Below are 26074 nucleotides of genomic sequence, written 5' to 3'. Positions count from 1 at the left end.
TAAAATTTCATACTCAGTGAGTACTTTGGTAGTTTGTAAGGGAAATTAAGTGGGTGGAAGAACTGAATAAAGTCCTTTAAGTTGTAGGATTCACTTTAACTTTGGTGCTGAGTACTTTCTTTCTATATAAGAAATTTATCATTAAATTAAATTTATCATTAAATATATACTGTTAACCAATAATAAATCAATATGATAATTATTTTAACAATATACATATATTTATTCTTATTTTATTAAATTATCTAAAAATTCTAATGGCAAGAAGAGTCACCTGAAAAGCATGTTTTAATAACCAAGTCTGAAAATTTACTAAACAGTTATGCTTGCAATAGAAAATGTGTCATACATAAAAAAGCAAAAAGTTACTTAGTCTTACACACATTTTATGTTTTATTAATTGTTAATTTAAAACTATTTAAAACCTCACTATGTAATAAGCACTGCACTTAGGAATTTATGAGAAAAGAAATCAATGGTAAAACCTATGTCTAGATGAAAGATTGTTCAATGGTTAGATGCATGAATGGTATTTATGTAAAAACTCCTGGTGTTGAAAGTTGTAAATTCATTCAATTTTTAACAACATATATCAAAAGTAACATGATAAATATGAAGTGTTACCGTGAAGCAGAATTAAGTTTGTGACATTCTGTTTTAACTGTAAAACTAAGTATTAAACATAAATTTTAAAAATGGCTGGGTTGGGCCAGAGGGGTGGTGCAGCGGTAGGGTGTTTATCTTGCATGCTGCTGACCCAGGATGGACCACGGTTTGATCCCTCGGCATCCCATATGGCCCCCAAGACAACAGCGATTTTTGAGCACATAGCCAGGAGTAACCCCTAAGCATTACCAGGTGTGGCCCAAAAAACAAACAAAAAAAGAAAACAGTTGGTTCTATTTGTCTTTACAGTTCTCACAGAACAGAATGTGCAATGAAAATGTTTAGAAGCCAAAAATGTTAGCCAGAAATTAAATTTTCTTTACATAATGTCACTGTTGACTTAAGCTTTGAGACCAAGATAGCCACCATAAATACACATCAGATTTTCCCCATTCCTTAATTTTATAGCCCCCTTTTTCAAAAAAACATGGATTGACTTAGATATCTTCTCAGTTATCACTGATTGCCTTTTGTGTTCTTCTTTTGTCTTTTTTTTCCAAAACATTTTATTCTTCCTTTTATCATTTATATTTGTCAATAAAATATAAGTCAAGAAATCATCTGACGCCTTTACCTGAGAAAAGCAAGTCACATGTCTTAGCATTCTCAACATTTTCTCTGTAAGCACATTTTCACCCTTTTTCCTTAAAAACAGGAGTTCTTAGTCTTATAATAAATCTATCCATTTGTAAAAAAAGGTTCCTAATGGTTATTGTTTAAAGGGAACTTATAGTCAAAAGAGCTGTTGCAAAGGTTAAATTTGTTTAAAACAGGAAATGTCTATGAGAAACCCGACTGGTCCCAAGTGAATATCTTCCGGTATTTTTAACCATTAAGGGTATTGTCAATGAAAGAGATAGACCACATTAAATTAAGAATATTCATGGAGTCAGAAGTATAAAGCCACCATCAACTTTCCTCCTGGAGTTTTACTCTGGAAAGAAAAATTACTCAAGACTAAATAAACCAGACAGCAAGAGGTACTGGTTATAAGAAAAGAACTAATCTTTTCAAGCTCCTGAATTTGACATCATAAAAGTATTTAAAAACTGTAACTTTGTTGTATTATACATATCTATGAAAGGAAGAAATACAACTATGGTTTTACTTATATGGCTTTGTAATTAAATATCTCAGGAAGGATGCAACTTCTGGAGGGGGACTGAATTTTTAATTATTAGTCAAGTTCACAAGACAATATCAGGCTTACAATTCTTTGTGAATCCTTGCTGTTGCCTCAGTCCTAAAATAAAGGAAGAAAAATAAGGTGAGAATACTGCTGCACTTTGTCCCTCCCTAGGCCTATCTAGAAGAAATAACATTTATGTGGAAATTGTATTCAGCAAAGAAAGTAGTAATTGTCCACAGCAAAGTTGGGAGCAGAAATGAAGTGCACATGAAACTAAGGTACTATTCAGAAAAATAAGACCCAGGCTCACATCTTTTGATTTACACCAGAAAAACATCACTTCAGGCAAGGAAAGCAGATCCATATGTTGCCTATGAAACTGAATCCTGCAAATTTCTGGCACCAAAATTAGCAGTTTCTAAATTCACTTTTAGTAGTAGCACTGCTCTTAAACTATCTATATATAATTAGTTAAAATTGATTTGCTTGAAGAATTCAGTTACTACTTTATTTACTCATCCTTTAAAATATGTAATTATAATTAGATATAATATAAACGTAAATTGAAGAATAACCCTTGTATTTTGACCTATAAACAGGAAGAACATAATTGCAAATAATTTTAATTATTAAAAATGTCTAACTATATCACTGGAGTAAATTTGAGTGTGGTGGTATTTGGTGGGAGAATAAGCAGATACTAAATGTTTATTTATGCATATATTATTTACATATTCTAATGCAGGTGCAAAAGATGTATATTAATGGAAAACTCAGTGTCAAAATTCAGGTAGATTATATAGATTTCAATTGCTTCATTGCCATAGCTAAAGTATGGAAAGCGTAAATAAAACAAAGAAAAAAATCAGTGATTGATTGAATAATTTTTTTTTTATTTTGGCTGTAGCTACAACACTCAGAACTCACAGCCTACTGTCCCCAAAATAGATACCTTCTTCTTCCCTTCAGCCATCTTGGCTTAATTAAGCATTGTATAAGTACTTGTTTTCTGCTAACTATATCTGCCTTTGAAGACCCACCTAGGCTAAATAAAGCATTGGATAAGTAGCTTATTTTTCCTATTACCTATATCTGCCCTTGCCCCATAAGGAGGTTAGATTCTAAATAAAAAAAGATACCAGAAAGAGGTCAATGAGTGAGTATTCAGTCCAAGAGCTGAAATTCTATTGAATTAATAGAATTGATTTAATTTAATTGAAATCATATTGAATTAATCTGTCTGGTTCAAACACCAGAACATTGAGAGATGTGGATCTGGAAGGAAACCTTGATGCAGGAAATAATCTACACAGTGAAAAGGTACAAGAACAGGTTAAGGAAATTCAGCACTCAAGCAAGGAATCCAACTACACAAGCTTTCTGTTTCTAGGAAGGAACTTAGCTCAGTGGAAGAAGACTGTGATTTAATCATTTTGACCTTTTAAAATTAACAGAAAAAAATGTTTATCTTCTTCCCATTTTTTGATGGGTTTAGATGATTATTTTCTTGTTAAGTTATGTCAGTACCTTGTATATCTTAGATATTAGCTCCTTATCTGATGGATATTGAATGAATAGTTTCTCCCATTTTGTAGGTGGTCTTTGTAGCCTAGTCACTATTTCTTTTGAGGTGAAGAAGCATTTCATCTTAATCTAGTTCCATCTTTTCATTCTGCTTCCACTTGTTTGGATAATGCTGTTTCCCCCTTTAGTCTCAATGTCATGGAGTCTTTTACCTATTTGTACTTCTATATACCTTATAGTTCTGGGACTGTTATCAAGGTCTTTAATCCATTTGGATTTGACCTTTGTGCATGGTGTTAGATAGAGGTCCCAGTACACTGTTTTGCATGTGGCTGACTAGCTATTCCAATACCACTTGTTGAAGAGGTTTTCCTTGCTCCATTTTGCTTTTCTTGCCCCTTTATCAAAAATGTATTGTATGTCTGGGGAACCTTCTATGAAAACTAAAATCTATTCCACTGATCTGAGGGTCTACGTATTCCAAAACCATGCTGGAAACATCCAAATGCCTGACAACAGATAAGTGATTAAAAAATGTGATAAATATACACAATGGAATACTATGCAGCAGTTAGAAAAAATAAAGTCATGAAATTTTTCTATACATGGATAAACAGGAAACTATTATGCTGAGTGAAATATGTCAGAAGAAGAGAAATAGACACAAAATAGTCTGCTTATCTATGGGATTTAAGAAAAATAAAAGGGGCCGGGCGGTGGCGCTAAAGGTAAGGTGCCTGCCTTGCCTGCGCTAGCCTTGGACGGACCGCGGTTCGATCCCCCGGTGTCCCATATGGTCCCCCAAGCCAGGAGCAACTTCTGAGCACATAGCCAGGAGTAACCCCTGAGCGTCAAATGGGTGTGGCCCAAAAACCAAAAAAAGAAAAAAAGAAAAAGAAAAGACATTATGGTAATAATACCCAGAAACAATAGAGATGAGAGCTGGAAGAACTGGCACATGATATGAAACTTACCAGAAAGAGTGGTGAGTTCATTTAGAGAAATAACTATACTGACAACTATCATGGCAATGGTAGTGAGTGAGAGAAATAGAATGCCTGTTTAAAATACAGGCAGTAAGTGGGAGAGGAGGGATTTGGGGGGTATTGTTGTTGGGGCATTAGTGGAAATATTTACTGGTGAAGGGATATTCTTTCTATAACTGAAACCCAACTACAAACATGTTTGTAATCATGATGCTTAAATAAAGATATCAATTTAAAAATAAACAAAATAAGTTTAACAGACAAGCAAGAAAAACAGTTGAGTAAATTACAGGTGTTAGTTTTAATTGGAAAAATGATGTATTGCTGTAGATTTATATTTAATATACTGAAAGGATTAGTTCTCACTGAGAAGTGTTCAGGCAGCTTGAGGCCACTCTTAGATAACCACAATGCATATGGCCTGAGAATGCCTGTCGGTGTTGTTCTTACTTTGCAGTTCCAGGAAGTAACTGAGAAACATCCAGTACTTCTTAGAAATTTTAAGGTTCCCATTGATGTTCAGAGAACCATGAGCTGCTAGGAATAAAATCAAAATAGGCGTCATGCAAGGCATACTTCTTAATCCCTGCACTAGTTTCCAGTCCCCATATCTCTATTAATATGTGTCGTACATTTTTATATTCAGCATTTTCACTTTTACTCTGAAGGTAAATTTATTTCCCAAACTCACATCAAACTTTGAATTAAAAATTCAAAACCATGTAAAACTAAGAAAAGTAAAGTTTCTCTTTTATCAGTGGATAATATAACTCTGTACAAGATAAAAGATGCATTCTGGGAAGTAGAAGGGATAAAGAGAGAGACCTCTCACACAATACTCTAAATTTCTAAAAGATAGCTCAAGTTATTTATAGTATAATGAGTTCATAAAGCTGGTTTCCTTTACTCATTAACTGCCATGAAAGTAAGTTGAGTAAATGTTTGATAGTATATATGGACACCTTTTTTTTATATTAAGATAGAGAATATAAGAAAAAATAAAAAAAACATACATGAACAATTATTCAAATGTTTGTAAATACTGAAGTGGAAATTGATGCAAGAGTGATGATGTCAGGTTTTGTGTCAATCCTTGTTTATCCGGTTCTTCAATATTTTCAAGAATGAGAACACTGAATATATAAAGATGCTTAGACTCAGAGTTAGAATTTTATTGGAAAGTGTAAGAAAAACTCCCCAGCAGAGAAGGAGCTGAGTAAAAGTCTAAGTTAAGAATAGTTCATTCTATTTTTAGGATTTGGATTTTTTTTTAAATAAGAAAACTGGATTTTTGTTTCACATACCAAACAAGTTTCAGAAATGTTTCTCAGAGATGTCTGTTTAATTTAAGGCTCATTTGTGTTCTCAAGTCAGGACTAACAACCTCTATGTATTTAGAATCTTTTTGGTTATTTATTCATTCATCTCCATGGGTAATGTCCATTATCTTGGTCTCCTGTTAACTCAAAAGCCGGTGCAGAATTTATGGTCTGGTCAAAGTGTAAACTACCCTGTCTTAGAGTCCTGGACTTTCCAATAATGTGTAAATGTAGAATTACTTTAACCAAATTTGTGTTGTAAGCAACAGCAGTCAAGGGGAAAATGAAGGTTTCTCTTTCAATATGAACAGAACTAGTTTGCTCTGAGAGGAAAAACCTTTAAAAAGCACGTAGAAAATAGATAGCATTAAGTTACAATAGCGCTAAGAATTTTAGGCACAAAGCTTTCTGTTCTGATTACTATGAAACAATGCACCCAAATCTTTGTAGGTTTTTTGTTTTGTTGTAATGACTGATATTTCTCAGGGTTTTAAAAGCAACTGATCTCAACTGGGAAGTTCTTGTTTGGGCTCTTACCTAACATTTCAGCCAGATGTCAGCTGGGATAAAATTATTTATTGGAAGTCTCAATTCAATTCTTTTTTATTTTTAAAGGCTTTGCTTATGGTTGACAAATGATTCTGGTTTTTGTCTCAAAGTTGAACTAAGGCTAATTAACCAGAGTGCTTACACTTGGCCACTTTATGTGGTCTGGACTTCACACTGCATGGCAACTGGTATTCAAAATAGAGCATCACAAGAGAAAAAGTTCCAAGAAAAATTGTTTAAGAGACCCAGGTACAAGCTATCCATTGATAGCTCATCCATTGATGGCTCATGCCATTGAAGTAAAACCATTTTCACAATTGCTTAAAGAACAAACTCAGATTACAATTCAAGAAAATTCACATAAGTCTGGATATAGAAACATGGAGACATAGTTCAATCAAGGAGGAATATTTTAAGATTTTAACTCGTTTTCATTTAACTATAATTAAAAACACAGCCTAATTGAAGTCTATAAATAAAAACTACTTAAATATTACTTTTATTGTTCATAAATATTGCTCATAAATCTTTATTGAGATGGAGAGTAATAAAACACTCCTTTTTTTACTGTACAGAATTTAAAGGATACTTTCAGGAAAGAGATATAAAAATAGTACATATAAATAACTCACTTCATATGTGGCTAATAGTAAATATTTATCAATTAAATAATGATCAAATAAATCAGTTTATCTAGCAATTTTATATATAACTTTAAAATTCAGGAAGACAAATAATGAACAAATAAATCAGTTTACCTAGCATCTTTATATGTAACTTTGAAATTGAGGACTACAGTGAATATAATTTCTTTTTTGTTAATTCATACCACAAACACATTCAATTAATTAAATGTCTTATCAAATAATAAGTCTATAATAAAAAGTTCTTTATTTTTGTAATTAATTTTCTACTCTAAATGTAGAAAGTATTCACACTTTTCTTATTTTAATATTCTATTTATTAAAAATATTCCTTATTTTTATTTTAATTAGACTTAAAATTTAATCTTTGTTATTTATTTTTAAACTTGCACTGAGTCTTTTAACCAAAAATTCTGTGGCTGTTTTAGTACCTTTAACTATTCTTTATAAATTTTTATTTTTTTCTACTTAAATATCAAAACCTTGCTAAGTAGGAGAGATATTTTGTTCATTTGTCACTGTTTTTTAATTATTATTTAATTAATAGGGAATAAAATATTCTTCACTTCTCATTAAGTTACTAGGAAAAAATAAACACCTCTCTGCTTCAGGTTAGTGTGTGTGTGTGTGTGTGTGTGTGTTTGCATGTGTGTATGTGTGTGTATATGATACTTTTTCTGTTCAGGCACTTTTATCTCTTTCACTAAAATGAACATCTACTCAAAATAATATTTTATTGAGGACAGAGTGGTGGCATTAGAAGTGTCTGCCTTGCAAGCGCTAGCCTAGGACGGACCACAGTTCAATCCCCCGGCATCCCATATGGTCCCCAAGCCAGGAGGGATTTCTGAATGCATAACCAGGAGTAACCCCTGAGTGTCAATAGCTGTGACCCCCCAAAAAATATTTTATTGCTACACTAAATTTTATTAAAATTTCATTATGACATTGATAAAATAAGATAAATATAACACTTTCCCAGGTATATATGTGCCTACATTTTATATACTATTCTATAACTAAAGTTAATTCATATAAAGGCATTAAAATTATTTCATAAAATGCTGAAAGTAATAATTAAAAACATATGGTACAGATTATAAATTATAATAATGATCCAGAGAAGATTATCTTTTTGAAATAATATATTGAAAAGGAAGATCTACTGAGTAACTAGAAAATGTAAAAAATTTGGATGATGGACAAAAAATGATAAAAGCTTATATTGATGAATATCAACTACTTATCTAGCATCGAATGAAGCATTTTTATATCCATTATCTAACTCATATTCCAGATTCATTAAATGCAAAATAGCTTCCAATTTAGATATGACAAGTCAAGATTCACTGAGTCTAGGATGTAAAACCAAATTCACAGAAAATGAAGCGTAGAATGTGAAGTGGGTAGATAGTATAGATACAATACTGTAATAGTGGGAGTAAAATCAAATGTTTGCTATTAGATGACAAAGTGCTCAATTTGTACTTTCTTTCAGCAAGTAATAGCTTTGATGTATCAAAACACTAATTGACCTCATTGACATTGCATTTAGGTACTTGCTTAGAGAAAAAGGTCATTTTCTGGAAGTATTTTTTTTTCCTTCCTACTACGCTTCTACAGACTTATAACTGATGGCTATAAATATTTTCTTATCTGTCAATCTACTCATACATATTAAAATAAAAAATAAATACAAATCTTGAAGACTAAATGTTTAAGCTTCAAAAATTATATGTAGTTCATCTTTCAAGTAGAAAACTCCAGTATCACATGCTTAATAACTTAGGACAATAAAATAGCCGAAGACTCCTTAGGGGTAGTTTAACATTTTTATAAAGTCACATTCTTCTCCATTAATATCCTTTAATATTCCATTAATAAATATCACACTTGTATTCAGTAGAAAATTCTATTCTGACTATTTAATACCATGTAGCTCATAATTTAAAAAACAAAGAAACAAATCAATAGGACTATTTGATATCACATATAACTCCAAGAGTGCCCATTTCAATGAGTCCACATCCTTCATCTTTAAGTAATAAAAATATTTCATTGTACTAATCAGAACCTTGCAGAATCCCATTAAATATATAGTGAAAGAAATTTTGTTGTGAATAAAGCAAAAAGTCTATTTGTAAATGTGATAATGCAGATGTCCTATTTAAGTTCTAGATAATGTATGTCTATACTCTGCATTCCCCTGTCATTTACATAAACAAAAATGAAATTAGTCATGTACCACACTAATAGAAAGAAATATAAAATGATTAAGAAAAGAAAGAAAAAATAATAATATATGTATTTTATATTCATGATATAAGTTTTTATATTTATACATAAAATATGTTTTTCATATAATGTAATCTCCCATTTATGTAATAAATAGTTTAATTAAAGAATTAAACTTTAATATATTTATTTATACATGAACTCAGCACAAAACCTTTATCTTGTAATAAAATTATGGCAAAATAATACTTGTCACATGGGATTGTATAGTCAATGAAATAAAAAATACTAAATATATATTATTTTGAATTATAAATAGTATTATACAAATATCATCATTTCTAAATTATAGATATTCTGAGAAAATGGTATGAGCAAGATTCTGGTGATTTCTTTTAATGACTAATTTATGACCAACACTAGATATATGTTGGCAAAGGAACTAAAAATTATACTCAAAGAGAGGCATCAGCCTCATAGTGATGCAAGTCATTTCTTTTTTACTCATTTAAATTTGTAACGAACTGGGGTCGGAGCTATAGGGCATTTGCCTCTCATGCTCCTGATCCAGGAGAAACCTTGGTTGGATCCATGGTGTCATATATGGTACCTCCAGCCAGGAGTGATTTCTGAGTGCATAGTCAGGAGTAATACTAATAGTATGTATATAGTATCTACATTAAATCATATAGAATATAGCATTAAAACATTACAGTGCTTTGGGAATTATTGCCTTTTTAATGAAACTAATCTTCCCATAAGCCTGTGATATGTTTTCATTTCCTCTTTTCTTCTGTTTTTTTTCTTGAAGCAGTTTGTTGTTGTATTTTTGTTGTATACACCTGTAATCTCTTTAGGTGATTAAAAGACATTTTGAGGTACAATTAAGAATTATATTTTTAAAACATCTCATTATTTGCCTTCATTAATTTTATATAGAATCTCATTGATTTTGCATATTAACTTTGTATCTTGCTACATTGCTTTGTAAATTTATTGTTTCTAGAAGATTTTGGATAGTCTTTGGGATTTGATAATTACAGTATATGTCATCAGCAAAGAGTGAGACTTTGATTTTAACTTTCCAATGTGGATGCACTTGCCATATTTTTCTTGCATAATTACTATGTCAGATACATCCTGAACAGAAATGGCAAGAGGGAACAACCATATCTTATAAAGAAAATATTTTAATTTTTCTCAATTGAAAATAGCATTTACTGTGGACTTGTAATAAATGGCTTTTACTATATTGAGGAAAGTTCATTATTGAAAAACAATGTGGACTTTCCTTAAAAAACTAAAACTAAAACACTAGTTCTGATTCTTAGTATCTGTATATGTGTGTGTGTGTAATATATTATATACATTACATATAACATATATGTAATGTTCCTAGACTATACTATAGGGGCCCCAAAACACAATGCAGAAAAGGCATCTACACTCCTATTTTTATTGAAACATTATTCACAGTAGCCAGAAACCGAAAAAAACACAAATGTCTGAGAATTTATAGATGATTGACTAAGAAAACTATGGTACAATATCACAATTAAATACTATGCACTTCTTAGGAAAAATAGTCACAGGGCCGGAGAGATAGCTTGGAGGTAGGGCATTTACCCTGCATGATAAGGATGGTTCTTCAAATCCCAGCATTCCATATGGTTCCCCAAGCCTGCCAGGTTTGATTTCTGAACATAGAGCCAGGAGTAACCCCTGAGCATTACCGGATGTGACCCAAAAACCAAAAAAAAAAAAAAAATAGTCACAATATTTTCTCATACATGAATGGATATGGAGAGTGTTATGCTGAACATAAAATAAAAGAAACATGATGTATATGAAATGATTGCACTCATAAATTGTATTTTAAAATGATATTATTATAATAATAGCTAAAGAAAAATAGACACAAGATCTAAGGGGACTGGTCCATAATATAAAGCTTGTCTCAAAGTGAGGGTTGCAGAATTAGTGCAGAGAAGAGACACTCTGACAATGATAGTAGGAAATGATAACTTTGGACAAGAAATGGTTGCTAAAAGGAAGGAAAATGATATGCATAATACCTCTTAAATAACAATATTTCAAATTACATTATCTCAAAGAAAAAAAAAAGGAAGAGAGTAAGAAAAAAAGATAAAAAATTCCAGAGAGAAAGGCAGCAGGAATGGTAGGAGTGTGAAACTGAGGACAGTGGTGGCCAAAAATGTACACTAGTGATGGGAAATGTGTTGGATATTTTATTGCTTAATAATGAAATTTTATTGCTCAATCATGAAAAGCATCTTAATTGTATCTTACAGTACTTCAATTAAAAAATTAAGAAAATTCAATAACTTTTGCAAAATTTAAATTTTATTCTATAAGGAAGCATAATATTATATGGCCTGCTGAGAGATGATGGTTAACCAGACCTCAATAGAGAGGTCCTTTCTTTAATAGTGGGGTTGATATTTCTCATGCTTACTTACAAACATTTATTTTGCCTAAATATGAATCTCTATTCTGCTGTACCCAAATATGTACTAAAATATGTATATATTTGACCTTTTAACTCCAGATAAAATAATTAGTACAGGCAAATATAGCTTTGATTAAATTAGCATAAAAAAACTATGTAATCTTCATAGTCTTTTAAAAAATCTTTCAAAAAAGACTGTTCTTTCAGATTATAGGAATGTTTATTTGGGGACATATTTAAGAGACTCCAAGTGACATGCTAACTTTTACCTCAGATATAACATCCAGTGTCAACCTGGAAGTAGCATTGAATTGTTTAAAAAAAGCTTTTGCAAGGTAAAGATTTACATCTCTTTCGAATAAACTTGTCTCTTTTTGCCCCTTCAATAAAACTGTTTCTTAGTCAGATTTAAAAAGTTAGTTATCTGTTAAAGCCCTAAAAGCTTAATACATGTTCCCTCAGGTGAAAAGGAACCTTGATAGAAAAACCTGGCACCACAGACGCCATTTTCAGGGAGGGACTTCAGAGCATAAAAGCCAGCTATCCTTTGCAAAAGCTGGCTCCCTGTGTGTGACACCAGGCGGGGAAAATCCGCGAAAGTACACCGGCCCAGTGGGGCTCAGCTGTGAAAGACTGTGAGTGTGACCTGTCTATGTCTGTCTACTGTCCTCTTGCGTGAAACTCTTGCGAGTGGGGCAAAAAGAGCCTCCAGAAACCTCGCTCGCCCAGACGCCATTTTCAGGGAGGGACTTCAGAGCATAAAAACCGGCTATCCTTTGCAAAAGCTGGCTCCCTGTGTGTGACACCAGGCGGGGAAAATCCGCGAAAGTACACCGGCCCAGTGGGGCTCAGCTGTGAAAGACTGTGAGTGTGACCTGTCTATGTCTGTCTACTGTCCTCTTGCGTGAAACTCTTGCGAGTGGGGCAAAAAGAGCCTCCAGAAACCTCGCTCGCCCAGACGCCATTTTCAGGGAGGGACTTCAGAGCATAAAAACCGGCTATCCTTTGCAAAAGCTGGCTCCCTGTGTGTGACACCAGGCGGGGAAAATCCGCGAAAGTACACCGGCCCAGTGGGGCTCAGCTGTGAAAGACTGTGAGTGTGACCTGTCTATGTCTGTCTACTGTCCTCTTGCGTGAAACTCTTGCGAGTGGGGCAAAAAAAAAGAGGCTCAGAGGAGCACGGCCGCTCCGCTTCGCTACGCGGCCGTGCACTCTTTCTAAGGAAAGAACTCCATTGCAACAAGAAGGAAAAATCACACTAAGAACGGCGCTATATCACAGAAGCAAACATTTCTCTCTGGACTGTCTTCTCTGTTACATGCTCGGGCCTAAGATTTGACCCAGTGTGAGGCTTCATCCACGGAGGACTCCCCTCCCTTAGAGGCAAGTCAGCCCATCCAGAAAGGGAGGAGCCAGAGGAGTGTGCTGCCTACATCATATAGACAATGAATACCACTACAACACGTAGAAAAACCCACAATACAAATGTGACAATGGGGAAACAGCGCAGGCCAGCATCAGACATAGAGAATGAAGATGACAATTCTGAGGACCAGATAATGACTGAACAACTAATCAACCTCTCAGATAAGGACTTTAGACTAGCAATATGGAAGGTGCTCAACAGACTCCAAGAAACCATGGATCGAGTTGAACAGAACACTAATAAGAACCAAGAAAATATGAAGGCAGAAATGACAAAACTCCAAACTGAAATAACATGTCAACTAACAGGCCTGAAAAACTCAGTAAACGAAGTGAATGACAAAATGGATAAGCTCTGGGACAGGGTATCAGAAGCTGAGAATAGACTTGGTGCTGTGGAAGATGAGATACATAACAATTCCATACAGCAGGAGAGATTGGACAAAAAACTTAAAGCAAATGAGCAGACAATGGAAAAATTAGTCAAAGAATGGGAACAGACGAAAATAGAAGTCTATGATAAGATCAACAGAAACAACTTAAGAATCATTGGAGTCCCAGAGACCCAGGAAGAAAATTTCCAGGAAGAATCAATGGTCAAGAACATCATTAAAGAGAAACTTCCAGAGCTAAAGAATATATGTGATCAAATCCTGCATGCCCGAAGAGTACCAACCAAAAGAGACCCCAGAAAAACCACCCCAAGACACATCCTAGTCACAATGACAAATCCCACAGATAGAGACAGAATTCTGAAAACAGCAAGATCAAAAGGGGAAATCATGTTCAAGCAAGCTTCCCTGAGATTTACAGCAGACCTGTCACCAGAAACGCTCAATGCCAGAAAGCAGTGGTGGGATATTGTGACAAGACTGAATGAAATGAATGCTTCACCCAGAATACTATACCCAGCAAAACTCACTTTCCGGTTTGATGGAAGAATACATGGTTTCACAGACAAAAAACAGCTCAGAAACTTCACAGACACAAAACCAGTCTTAAGAGAAAAACTGAAAGACCTAATCTAAGACAAGACTACCCAAAAGACACACCAAATTTTGAAATAAAGATGGCGTTAAATCCCAGGACAATTCTTTCTCTCAACGTCAATGGACTAAATGCACCAGTTAAGAGACACAGAGTGGCTAAATGGATCAAAAAACTCAATCCAACCTTCTGCTGCCTACAAGAAACGCACCTGAATAGTCAGAACAAACATAGACTCAAAATAAAAGGCTGGAGAAAAGTTATCCAAGCAAACAACACCCATAAAAAAGCTGGAGTGGCCATACTAATATCAGATAATGCAAACTTTATACTCAGGAAGGTTGTAAGGGACAAAGACGGACATTTTATATTAATCAAGGGGTACGTAGAGCAGGAAGAATTCACTCTCCTAAACATATATGCACCGAATGAGGGGCCAGCAAAATATTTAATACAACTGCTGACAAATCTGAAAAATAATATCAACAACAACACAATAATTGTGGGGGACCTAAACACGGCTTTGTCAACACTGGACAGGTCAACCAGACTGAAACCCAACAAGAATATACTAGACCTGAGGAGAGAAATGGAAGAAAGAGGCCTAGTGGATATATATAGGACACTCCATCCCCAGAAACCTGGATACACATTCTTCTCCAATGTACATGGGACATTCTCCAGGATAGACTACATGCTGGCACATAAAACATACCTCCATAAGATCAAGAGGATAGAAATTTTGCAGACTACCTTCGCTGACCACAAGGCTCTGAAATTATTTGTGAACTCCAAAGGGACTCAGAAGAAACACTTTAACACCTGGAAGTTAAACAGCCTCATGCTCAATAACCAGTGGGTCCGAGATGAAATCAAGGAGGAAATAAAAAGGTTCCTGGAAACAAATGACAATAAAGACACAAACTCTCAGAACTTATGGGACACAGCAAAAGCAGTACTGAGAGGAAAATTTATAGCTTTGCAAGCACACATCAGGAAGGAAGAAGGAGCTTACCTGAGTAGCTTAATGACACAGCTAATAGAACTAGAAAATGCTCAACAAAAGGACCCAAGAACAGGAAGACAGAAGGAAATAACAAAGCTGAGAGCAGAAATCAACGAAGTGGAAACTCAAAAAACAATCCGAAAGATCAACGAAAGCAGAAGTTGGTTCTTTGAAAAAATAAACAAGATTGATAGACCACTGGCAAACCTAACAAAGAAAGAGAGAGAGAGAAACTTGATAACTCGTATCAGGAATGAAAAAGGAGAGATCACTACTGATATGACAGAGATTCAAAGGGTAATCAGAAACTACTTTGAAAAACTCTACGCCACTAAAAATGAGAACCTGGAAGAAATGGATAAATTCTTGGACTCTTATAATCTTCCACGGTTGAAGGAAGAGGATGTAGCATATCTAAACACCCCCATCACCATTGATGAAATTAAAACAGTAATCAAATGTCTGCCGAAAAACAAAAGCCCAGGTCCAGATGGATTCACTAATGAATTCTATCAAACTTTCCAAGAGGAACTACTGCCAATCTTGGCAAGACTCTTTCATGAAATTGAACAAACAGAAACACTTCCAAATAGCTTTTATGAAGCCAACATCACCTTGATACCTAAACCAGACAGAGACGCTACCAAAAAAGAAAATTACAGACCAATATCACTGATGAATGCAGATGCAAAGATCCTCAACAAAATCCTGGCAAATAGGATTCAATGCCTCGTTAAGAAGATCATCCACTACGATCAAGTAGGTTTCATCCCAGGAATGCAAGGCTGGTTTAACATCCGTAAATCTATCAACATAATACACAACATCAATAACAAGAAAAATAAAAACCACATGATCATATCAATAGATGCAGAGAAAGCATTTGATAAGGTCCAACACCCATTCTTGATCAAAACTCTCAGCAAGATGGGAATGGAGGGAACCTTTCTCAATATAGTGAAGGCCATCTACCACAAGCCAGTGGCAAATATTATCCTCAATGGAGAAAAACTGAAAGCCTTCCCTCTAAATTCTGGCACAAGACAAGGCTGTCCTCTCTCACCACTCCTATTCAACATAGCACTGGAAGTACTTGCTATAGCGATTAGGCAAGAAAAGGATATCAAGGGAATCCAGATAGGAAAGGAAGAAGTCAAGCTCTCACTGTTTGCAGATGACATGATACTCTACTTAGAAAACCCTAAAGACTCTATCAAAAAGCTTCTAGAAACAATAGACTCATATAGCAAGGTGGCAGGCTACAAAATTAACACACAAAAATCAATGGCCTTTCTATACACCAACAGTAATAAAGAAGAAATGGACATTAAGAAAACAACCCCATTCACAATAGTACCACACAAACTCAAATATCTTGGAATCAACTTGACTAAATATGTGAAGGACCTATACAAAGAAAACTATAAAACTCTGCTCCAAGAAATAAGAGAGGACACACGGAAATGGAAACACATACCCTGCTCATGGATTGGCAGGATTAACATCATCAAAATGTCAATACTCCCCAAGGCATTATACAGATTTAATGCCATCCCTCTAAAGATACCCATGACATTCTTCAAAGAAGTGGATCAGACACTTTTGAAATTCATTTGGAACAATAAACACCCTCGAATAGCTAAAGCAATCATTGGGAAAAAGAATATGGGAGGAATTACTTTTCCCAACTTTAAACTGTACTACAAAGCAACAGTTATCAAAACAGCATGGTATTGGAATAAGGATAGGTCCTCAGATCAGTGGAATAGGCTTGAATACTCAGAAAATGTTCCCCAGAGATACAACCATCTAATTTTTGATAAAGGAGCAGGAAATCCTAAATGGAGCAGGGAAAGCCTCTTCAACAAGTGGTGTTGGCACAATTGGATAGCCACTTGCAAAAAATTAAACTTAGACCCCCAGCTAACATCATGTACAAAGGTAAAATCCAAATGGATTAAAGACCTCGATATCAGCCCCAAAACCATAAGATATATAGAACAGCACATAGGCAAAACACTCCAGGACATTACAGGCATCTTCAAGGAGGAAACTGCACTCTCCAAGCAAGTGAAAGCAGAGATTAACAGATGGGAATATATTAAGCTGAGAAGCTTCTGCACCTCAAAGGAAATAGTGCCCAGGATACAAGAGCCACCCACTGAGTGGGAGAAACTATTCACCCAATACCCATCAGATAAGGGGCTAATCTCCAAAATATACAAGGCACTGACAGAACTTTACAAGAAAAAAACATCTAACCCCATCAAAAAATGGGGAGAAGAAATGAACAGACACTTTGACAAAGAAGAAATACGCATGGCCAAAAGACACATGAAAAAATGTTCCACATCACTAATCATCAGGGAGATGCAAATCAAAACAACGATGAGATACCACCTCACACCCCAGAGAATGGCACACATCACAAAGAATGAGAATAAACAGTGTTGGCGGGGATGTGGAGAGAAAGGAACTCTTATCCACTGCTGGTGGGAATGCTGTCTAGTTCAACCTTTATGGAAAGCGATATGGAGATTCCTCCAAAAACTGGAAATCGAGCTCCCATACGATCCAGCTATACCACTCCTAGGAATATACCCTAGGAACACAAAAATACAATACAAAAACCCCTTCCTTACACCTATATTCATTGCAGCTCTATTTACCATAGCAAGACTCTGGAAACAACCAAGATGCCCTTCAACAGATGAATGGCTAAAGAAACTGTGGTACATATACACAATGGAATATTATGCAGCTGTCAGGAGAGATGAAGTCATGAAATTTTCCTATACATGGATGTACATGGAATCTATTATGCTGAGTGAAATAAGTCAGAGAGAGAGAGAAAAACGCAGAATGGTCTCACTCATCTATGGGTTTTAAGAAAAATGAAAGACACCCTTGTAATAATAATTTTCAGACACAAAAGAGAAAAGAGCTGGAAGTTCCAGCTCACCTCAGGAAGCTCACCACAAAGAGTGATGAGTTTAGTTAGAGAAATAACTACATTTTGAACTGTCCTAATATTGAGAATGTATGAGGGAAATGTAGAGCCTGTTTAGGGTACAGGCGGGGGTTGGGTGGGGAGGAGGGTGATTTGGGACTTGGGTGATGGGAATCTTGCACTGGTGATGGGTGGTGTTCCTTTTATGACTGAAACCCAAACACAATCATGTATGTAATCAAGGTGTTTAAATAAAAAAAAAAATTAAAAAAAAAAAAAAAAAAAAAAAAAAGAAAAACCTGGCACCTTGATAATCCTTTAATCTACTCAGAATTGACCCTAGGGCCTGGCCAGAGAAGAAAATCTTTGAGATGTTAAAATTTGCCTTCTTTTGATTCTAGAAAAGTCTCTGGGCTCTTAATTGAAGTGTAATTATTCTTAAGGTTTGCAAACCACCTAGAGGCATATGAATTGTTTTAAATATCAAACAGTGTAAACTGATAAAGCTTCTATTAACAAGATAGATATGCTTTATTTTGCAAAGAAACAAATGTGAGCTTTTTCTATACATACCACAAAAAAACTGTGAGTAGCAAAAATTCTACATATATACCCATGTATGTTGAATTAAATTAGAACACTGATTCTCCCACATAACTGCATGTGGCTTCTGTCATTTATCATTTCACTGAATCCGTGAATCGAGAATTCCCTGATGCGTCTGGGCCAACATGAACATTGTAGGAGGACACAGATAATAAAATATAAAATTAAAATAAAAAGTGGGCTGGCAAGCTATCTGGCAATATACTTGGAAAGTAAATATGTTGAGTGATGGATTATTTAGCATCAATGTCTAAATATACTAGGAACCACTGTTCTCTTTTAATAAATACCACTGTGAATATGGCTTCAAAAATAAAAGGGAAGAAGACACTAAAAAAACAATTGTATCAACAGTCATGATTAGTCTATCCTGAAAATTTGATCAGAGCATCATCTAAGAACCTGTGAAGATCATCACATCATAATTAATTGTAAACAATAAATTATCCCAATTTAAAAATATGAAAAAATTAAAATCATTACAGAAGCTTTACTATTTGAAAAGCATTAAAATCACTATAAACAAAGAAATGTTTACAGTGCCAGAAAAATATCTTTGCAGGCTGAGCACATCCATTTTATGTATGCACAAAACCCAGGATTGAAGTTAAATACAATTTATGAAGCTTAGAGAATCAACAGACATGCCTACTGAACTACCTTAGGAGTCACCAAAACCCCAAAATTAGATAGTGGTTTCCAGACACTTAATTGAAAGATGCAAATCATTTTATCCAACTGATAAGGAACTCATAATAACTAGCCTTATAAACTCTAATGAACAATATACAATTCAGAAAGACAGGACAACATGCAAGATGCATGTCTTGTACTATGCCAATCTGGTTTGAACCTTCAATCTTCATTATCCCATAGTTCCTGTTAATTTCCATCAGTTAATTTGCATCAGAACCCTAAGCAAAGATCAGAAGTAAGTCTTGAGGATCACTATGTGTCCCAAAATCCCAACAAAACAAAGCAAACAAAGAGACAGATAACATCCCATATCATTAAAGCAATAAAATGATATAAGAATAAAATAGGCTAATATAATAATTACTTTAATAAAGAGAATGAAATTATAAAAAAATTCTATATCTGATTAATTTGATATGGAAAAGAGAATTTGAAGTTGGAAATTCATCTAAGTGGTTTTTATTTATTTACTTATTTATGTATGTATGTTTGGTTTTGGGGCCACACCCAGTGACACTCAGAGATTACTCCTGGCTATGAGATCAGAAATTGCTCTTGGCCTGAGGGGACCATATGCTGAGGATCAAACTGTGGTTTGTCCTAGGTCAGCCACGTGCAAGGCAAACACTCTACTGCTGTGCCATGGCTCTGGCCCCAAGACATCTAAGTTTTTTAGTAAATGAATAAAGTTTCTGATAATTATCAGACTCACTTAATAAGGGCCACAAATAATGAAAATGCATTCCATACTTAGAAGACAGAGTGAAGAAAGGAGTGAAACCTGAGCACAGAGCCAGGAGTGATTCCTGAGCACAAGTGTGCATGCCTCATAACAAACAGAGACTGATTATTTAAGGCACAAACTTTTAATGAACAGTAAATATATTATTGAGATAGTGTACAGAATTAAATTGAAAGAAACTTTATCCCAATAAATGCGTGTAACAAGATAACACTAGAGTAGCAATCAGATTCCTATATATCCAGTTGCAGGCTATACAGCTTCAGACTCCATTTTAACTGTCAAAGTTACCCATTAAAATAACAATAAAATATATTAATACCATAAATTTATTAATAAATAGCAACTTCCTAAAAAAATATCTCTGAAAGGGTAAATATACCCAAGAACAGAAGTTCTTCTTTCTATAGAATAATGGCGAATATTTTAAGAATTTATTCGGACAGTTTTCATTGACTCACAAGATAGACCATTCTGTGTTTCCTTAGAGAAATTTTACAAGAAATGATTCTAAAATTGTGTATGAAAACTGGATCTAATGTGTTTCAAAATATTTCCCTTTCTATTACTAATTTCTACTAGGTGAATTTCAAACAAATCAAAAAGAGAAGATGGGATAGAAAAAAATCCCTTCAAGTATTTCTTTTAACATAGAAGCACACTAATAGTAATGAAGTATTTTGCATAAATTGCTGTTCTTTATTTGTTGTTTTGCTTTTGCTGAGTAGATAAAATAACCTAGCCAAAAAGATAAATAACAGGTGGACCTCGTCACATGTTTGCAATATATTATTAAGCTACACTTTATTTCCTTTGGGAAGAAATTATCCTCCTACTTCCTTTACATTTTTTATATCAATTGATGTCTGAATTTCACTTAAGCCACAGGAGAAGGCTGAAGGTATAAAATTTGACAAAACTCAGTTCAACTAATGAGACGTAAGGGAGCTCAGAGAGGCTGAGCCTTGCCATGAACTCTAGTTTCATTATAGCATTAGGGGAAGCAAGATATATGGAGGAGAGGGATTAAATGTCATGGGAAAGGGAAACAAGATTAGACTGTACCTTTAAAGAGATATATCAGAAAACATGCTGTCACATTCTGACACTTACCTTCAGTTTTTCAATCATAGGAAATATTTCTCAAAATAAGATTTTTTTCAAAGTATTTATTCACTTTGTATTTTTCAGTTTGAACAAAGTCATTGGGCATCTTGTTGACAGTTGTTACTAAAATGAGGGATATAAATGTGATGTTAGTCTAGAATGTTCATTTTCATATTCTGCTCCTGTGATGTCACATTTTACTTGTCTACATTTGGTGTTGCAAGAGGCAGCAAAAGATGTGCATATGTCAAAAAGCCTCTAGCTAGAAAATATATTTCTGGGAGACCTAATGCTTTAAACAGAAACACAGGAATATGTCTACAAGCCAATCTGTCAACAAATAATAAAGTATTCATATTGTACCTTCAGCAAAAGAATTTATAAAGAAAACCCTTACCAGTAGCATTATTTTAAAAGTATTCAAAAATTTTAAGATACATTATTACTATTAAATGAGACTAACAAAAACCTGGGCTGAAAATTAGTTGTCAGAGTATTAAATGCAAACTTATCACCTATTTTTTAATGAAGAAAAGTTTTTGTTTTGTTGATGTGTGGCCACAATCAGTAGCATTTTGGATTTGTTCCTTTATCTAGGTACATTGATCATACTTGTCAAGGTTCAGGGAACATTATATGGTGCTGAGATTTAAAATCATGTGGGCTGCATACAAAGTAAGTGCCCTACCTATTGTATTAGCTTTTCACCAAAAAGACTTCTAACACATATTTTATATAGTATCCATTCTTATTTCTATATGGGTATGCTGATTTTTATTAGAACAGCATCCATAAGTGTTGCTATTTTTAATTAATATCATATCTCTAAATTTCTATTCAAAATTCAAAGAAAAATTATAAATGCTACTATCAAAGAAATATGTTTAAATTATTAAACTTAAATTTACCAATATTTTAGTTACACATAACATTTAATTTTAATTAAGTTGCCAGAAGATATATCAACCAGCTAGTACACCGGCTTTGTATGAAGAAGGTCTGGGTTTGATCCCAAACATTCCAAAATCAAAGTACTGCAAATAATCACCAAATATGGAACTAGGAATAGACACTGAGTGTACCAACTGTATCACCCAAATAAAAATAATTCAATGGACTTTTTGTGACATTTTAAATAGTATTATTTATGGCATTTAATATATATACATTTACAGCTGATATTATGAAAAGTAAATGATTTTTCTATATAGATGAAAGATGCATACATACATCTATATAAATATTATAAGATAGATATATAAGGAGGTAAATTTATGTATAAATATACAGCAGAAAAATTTTTGAGCAATGAGCCAGTTGTAAGCCATGAACACTGTTTGGTCTGGCCAAACACAGAAAAAAATGGCAAGAAAGCTTTTTCATAATATATTATCAAGCCTGGGGTTTGAATCAGTGGTGTAGAATAGAGCCTACCTTTCATGAATGAGAATTCATGTTGAATCCAGGAGCACAGCACAACACCACCAAAACCCATAGTAAGTAACCTCTGCTGCTCAGATGCTGAGGAGCACAACCAGGAGTTTAACACACACCCTACAAAGATATAATACAACTAAGTGTAAGAGCATTGCATTAAAGTATCTGTAATCTCCTGGAGCACAACTGACAACAATAGCAATGAAAAGAAAGGTAGAGGAATAAAATATATTACCACCTCTGATGAATATGTAATAATAACTTTACTTTATTTCCCAACAAAATTAAATATGATAAAATATATGTAAAGGGTATACTTAAAATATGTCAGATAATTATCATGGTAAACTAATATTTGTTCTATATGGTTTACTTTATATTACAGGGAAAACTTTGCTATGTATGGTTATATTGGTTAAAGGACACAGTAAGTCACTCAATGATGGGGGATAGTTAAATTAAACTAAACTCTAAAGTGAATACTTGTTTTTGTTTTAGTTTTAAATCATCACAACAAGTGGTGCTCATGACTTTCTGGCTCAGTGCTTTGTGTTCTGGGATCACTTCTAGAAGTTTTTAGGGAATTTATGGATTGCTTGGGAATCAAGCTAAGATTGCAACATAAAAAGCATCTAAACAGGGGCCGTCGAGGTGGGGCTAGAGGTAAGGTGTCTGTCTTGCAAGCACTAGCCATGGAAGGACCGGGGTTTGATCCCCCGGCGTCCCATATGGTCCCCCCAAGCCAGTGGCGATTTCTGAGCGCTTAGCCAGGAGTAACCCCTGAGCATCAAACGGTTGTGGCTCGAAAAACCAAAAAAAAAAAAAAAAAAAAAAAAAAAGCATCTAAACAACCGAACTATTTTCCTGGACCACAAGAGTTAACATTACTAACAATTTATGAAAGTGAAATTTTATTTTATTTTATTCTTTTTATTGGGGTTTTGACTAAACCCTGATGCACTCAGGGGTAACTCCTGGCTCTGTGCTCAGCTCTCACACTTGGCTCAAGGGTTACTGGCTCTTCACTCAGAAATCGATCCTGGCTTGGAGGACCATATGTTGCCCGGGAATCGAACCACAGTCCGTCCTGGATCAGCCACTTGCAAGGCAAACACCCTACTGCTTCACCATTGTGCTGGCCCCTGGAAGTGAAATTTTACAGACCATGATATTTTCAAATAACAGAATGCATCAAGAATCATTTATTTTTAACAGAAAACATGCATATCTACTCAGAGCTAATGTGTCTATCAGAATTAGTAAAATTATAGTTAAAATTATTGTATTTTGGAACCATAGTATAGGGCTTAAGTCACTTGTTTTGCACTTGTATGTTACCAGTTCAATATTCAGAACCACATATGGTCCCTAACACACTAGCTGGGTAATCCCTGAGCCAGGAGTAAAATCTTGAACTACTGGATGTAACCCCCAAATAAATAAGTAAGTAAAATAAATTTATTTAATCTGTTAAGATCTTAAAATGAAGAACAAAATATTTGAAAGTAAATAGTCAATGAAAAGCATATAAAGATCAAAGCAGAAAAATATGAAAAGAAAGTCAATCCAAACAAAACCATGTCTTTGAAAACATAAATTTTCTGATAATTGAGAACAAGTGATCATGAAAACACTGACATGACAAGAGAGACTATCAATAGTACAATGTCGGGCCAGAGTGGTGGCGCGGAGTGGTAAGGCATCTGCCTTGGTGGTGCTAGTTTAGGAGTGATCATGGTTCGATCTGACAGCATCCCATATGGTCCCACAAGCCAGACACAATTTCTGAGCCCATCGCCAGGAGTAACTCCTGAGCAGGGGGTTTTTGGGTTTGGCCCATAAAACAAAACAAAACAAAACAAAACAATAGTACAATGTTAGTAAGAAGATACAAGAAGTTAATGTTGGACAATTTCTATGACAAATTATTTCTCTAAAAAAAACAGCTCACTCAGAAAGAAAAAAAAACTGATTTATGTCTCTCCTAATAAAGATATTAAAAATTATGACAATAATAAAGTAAGGTGGGCACAGATGTGTCATTAATGAATTTCCCCAAACATTTAAAGAATAAATACTAATTCAACACAAAAATGAAAGATTTTTTCAAACGTTTAATGCAACTAATTATAGCATCATACAAAATAGCTAGACACTATACAAAATATATTTCATAGAATTTTTTAACTTACTAAAATATGTGCATAAAATCTTACAAATATAATTTCCCATTGCTAAAAGATTAAATATACTCCATCTAAGTTTGGTATAAGACAATAATATCTTTTTTTAATATTCTGTTTAGCATTATATTGCATTTCTTTATCAATGTAATAAGAAAAGAAAGTGAATTTTAAAAAGGCCTTCACACTGTACTGTTATAAAACAAGAAATCTCTGCAGACATACAGCTGCATACAGATCTCCTTTGAAATGTAGAAAATCTAATTGAATGTTAAGATAAAATCAATCTACTATAACTAAGTGTAACAAGGCCCTAAGATAGCAGGGAATATAAAAATACATTTTGACTTTTTAACAACTCATAAAAACATTGAATTAAATTTTAAAATAGTATTTGAAATATAAAATACTTAGGGACACAAAAAGATCAAAATATCTACATACCCAAACATTTGTTTAAAAATCCAAAAGATATTATTGCATGCAGAAATATACTTTTAGCAAAAATTAGAAAAGACAGCATCATTAAGATAAAGTTATTTTCAAGTTGATTTTTGAATTTAATGTAATTTCAATGTAAAAACTCATCAGGTCTTATTTTGTTGAAGTTAGAAATTGTTCCTAGGGGCCGGAGAGATAGCATGGAGGTAAGGCATTTGCCTTGCATGCAGGATGATGGTTCGAATCCCAGCATCCCATGTGGTCGCCTGAGCCTGCCAGGAACTATTTCTGAGCAGAGAGCCAGGAGTAACCCCTGAGCACTGCCAAGTGTGACCCAAGAGCCAAAAAAAAATTGTTCCTGAACATCATGTGAAAGTACAATGGACTCTTGGAAAAGTAAAATAAATCAACCGCAATATTTTTTGGGGGGCAGATATATACTTATGTATATATTGATACATATATGTGTATATTTATGTAAAAATATTTTACTTAGATAAAAATTCTTTTGAGGAATAAGATGATAGCCATTGCTGCTCGGAATTTAGTATTGCCTCTGTTCAAGTATCTCTCCTCAACTTTTGTGGGACCCAAATATGCTGCTGAGAATTGAACTAGAGTAAGTCTCACACAAAACAGACATTTCAAGATTCAAGAAATTTCTTTAAGCCTTGTGTCTTACAATCTGTGTATATTTAATAAAGTCTATTACTTCCAAATTACATGTCTGAGATATTGTACCTGAAATAATACATGGATATATCCAAGTCAGTAATGCTATAAGAAAATATTTTCTCTAAATAATAAAACAATTTGAATTTTTAATGTTATTAAATCTTTTTTTGTGTGTGGTTTTTGGCTCACACCTGGCAGTGCTCAGGGGTTATTCCTGGCTTCGGCTCAGAAGTTGCTCCTGGCAGGTATGGGGGATCATATGGGATGCCGGGATTCGAACCAATGACCTCCTGCATG

Source organism: Suncus etruscus, chromosome 4, assembly GCF_024139225.1.
Source record: "Suncus etruscus isolate mSunEtr1 chromosome 4, mSunEtr1.pri.cur, whole genome shotgun sequence".
NCBI lineage: Eukaryota > Metazoa > Chordata > Mammalia > Eulipotyphla > Soricidae > Suncus > Suncus etruscus.
Note: the sequence above shows the minus strand (reverse complement) of the source record.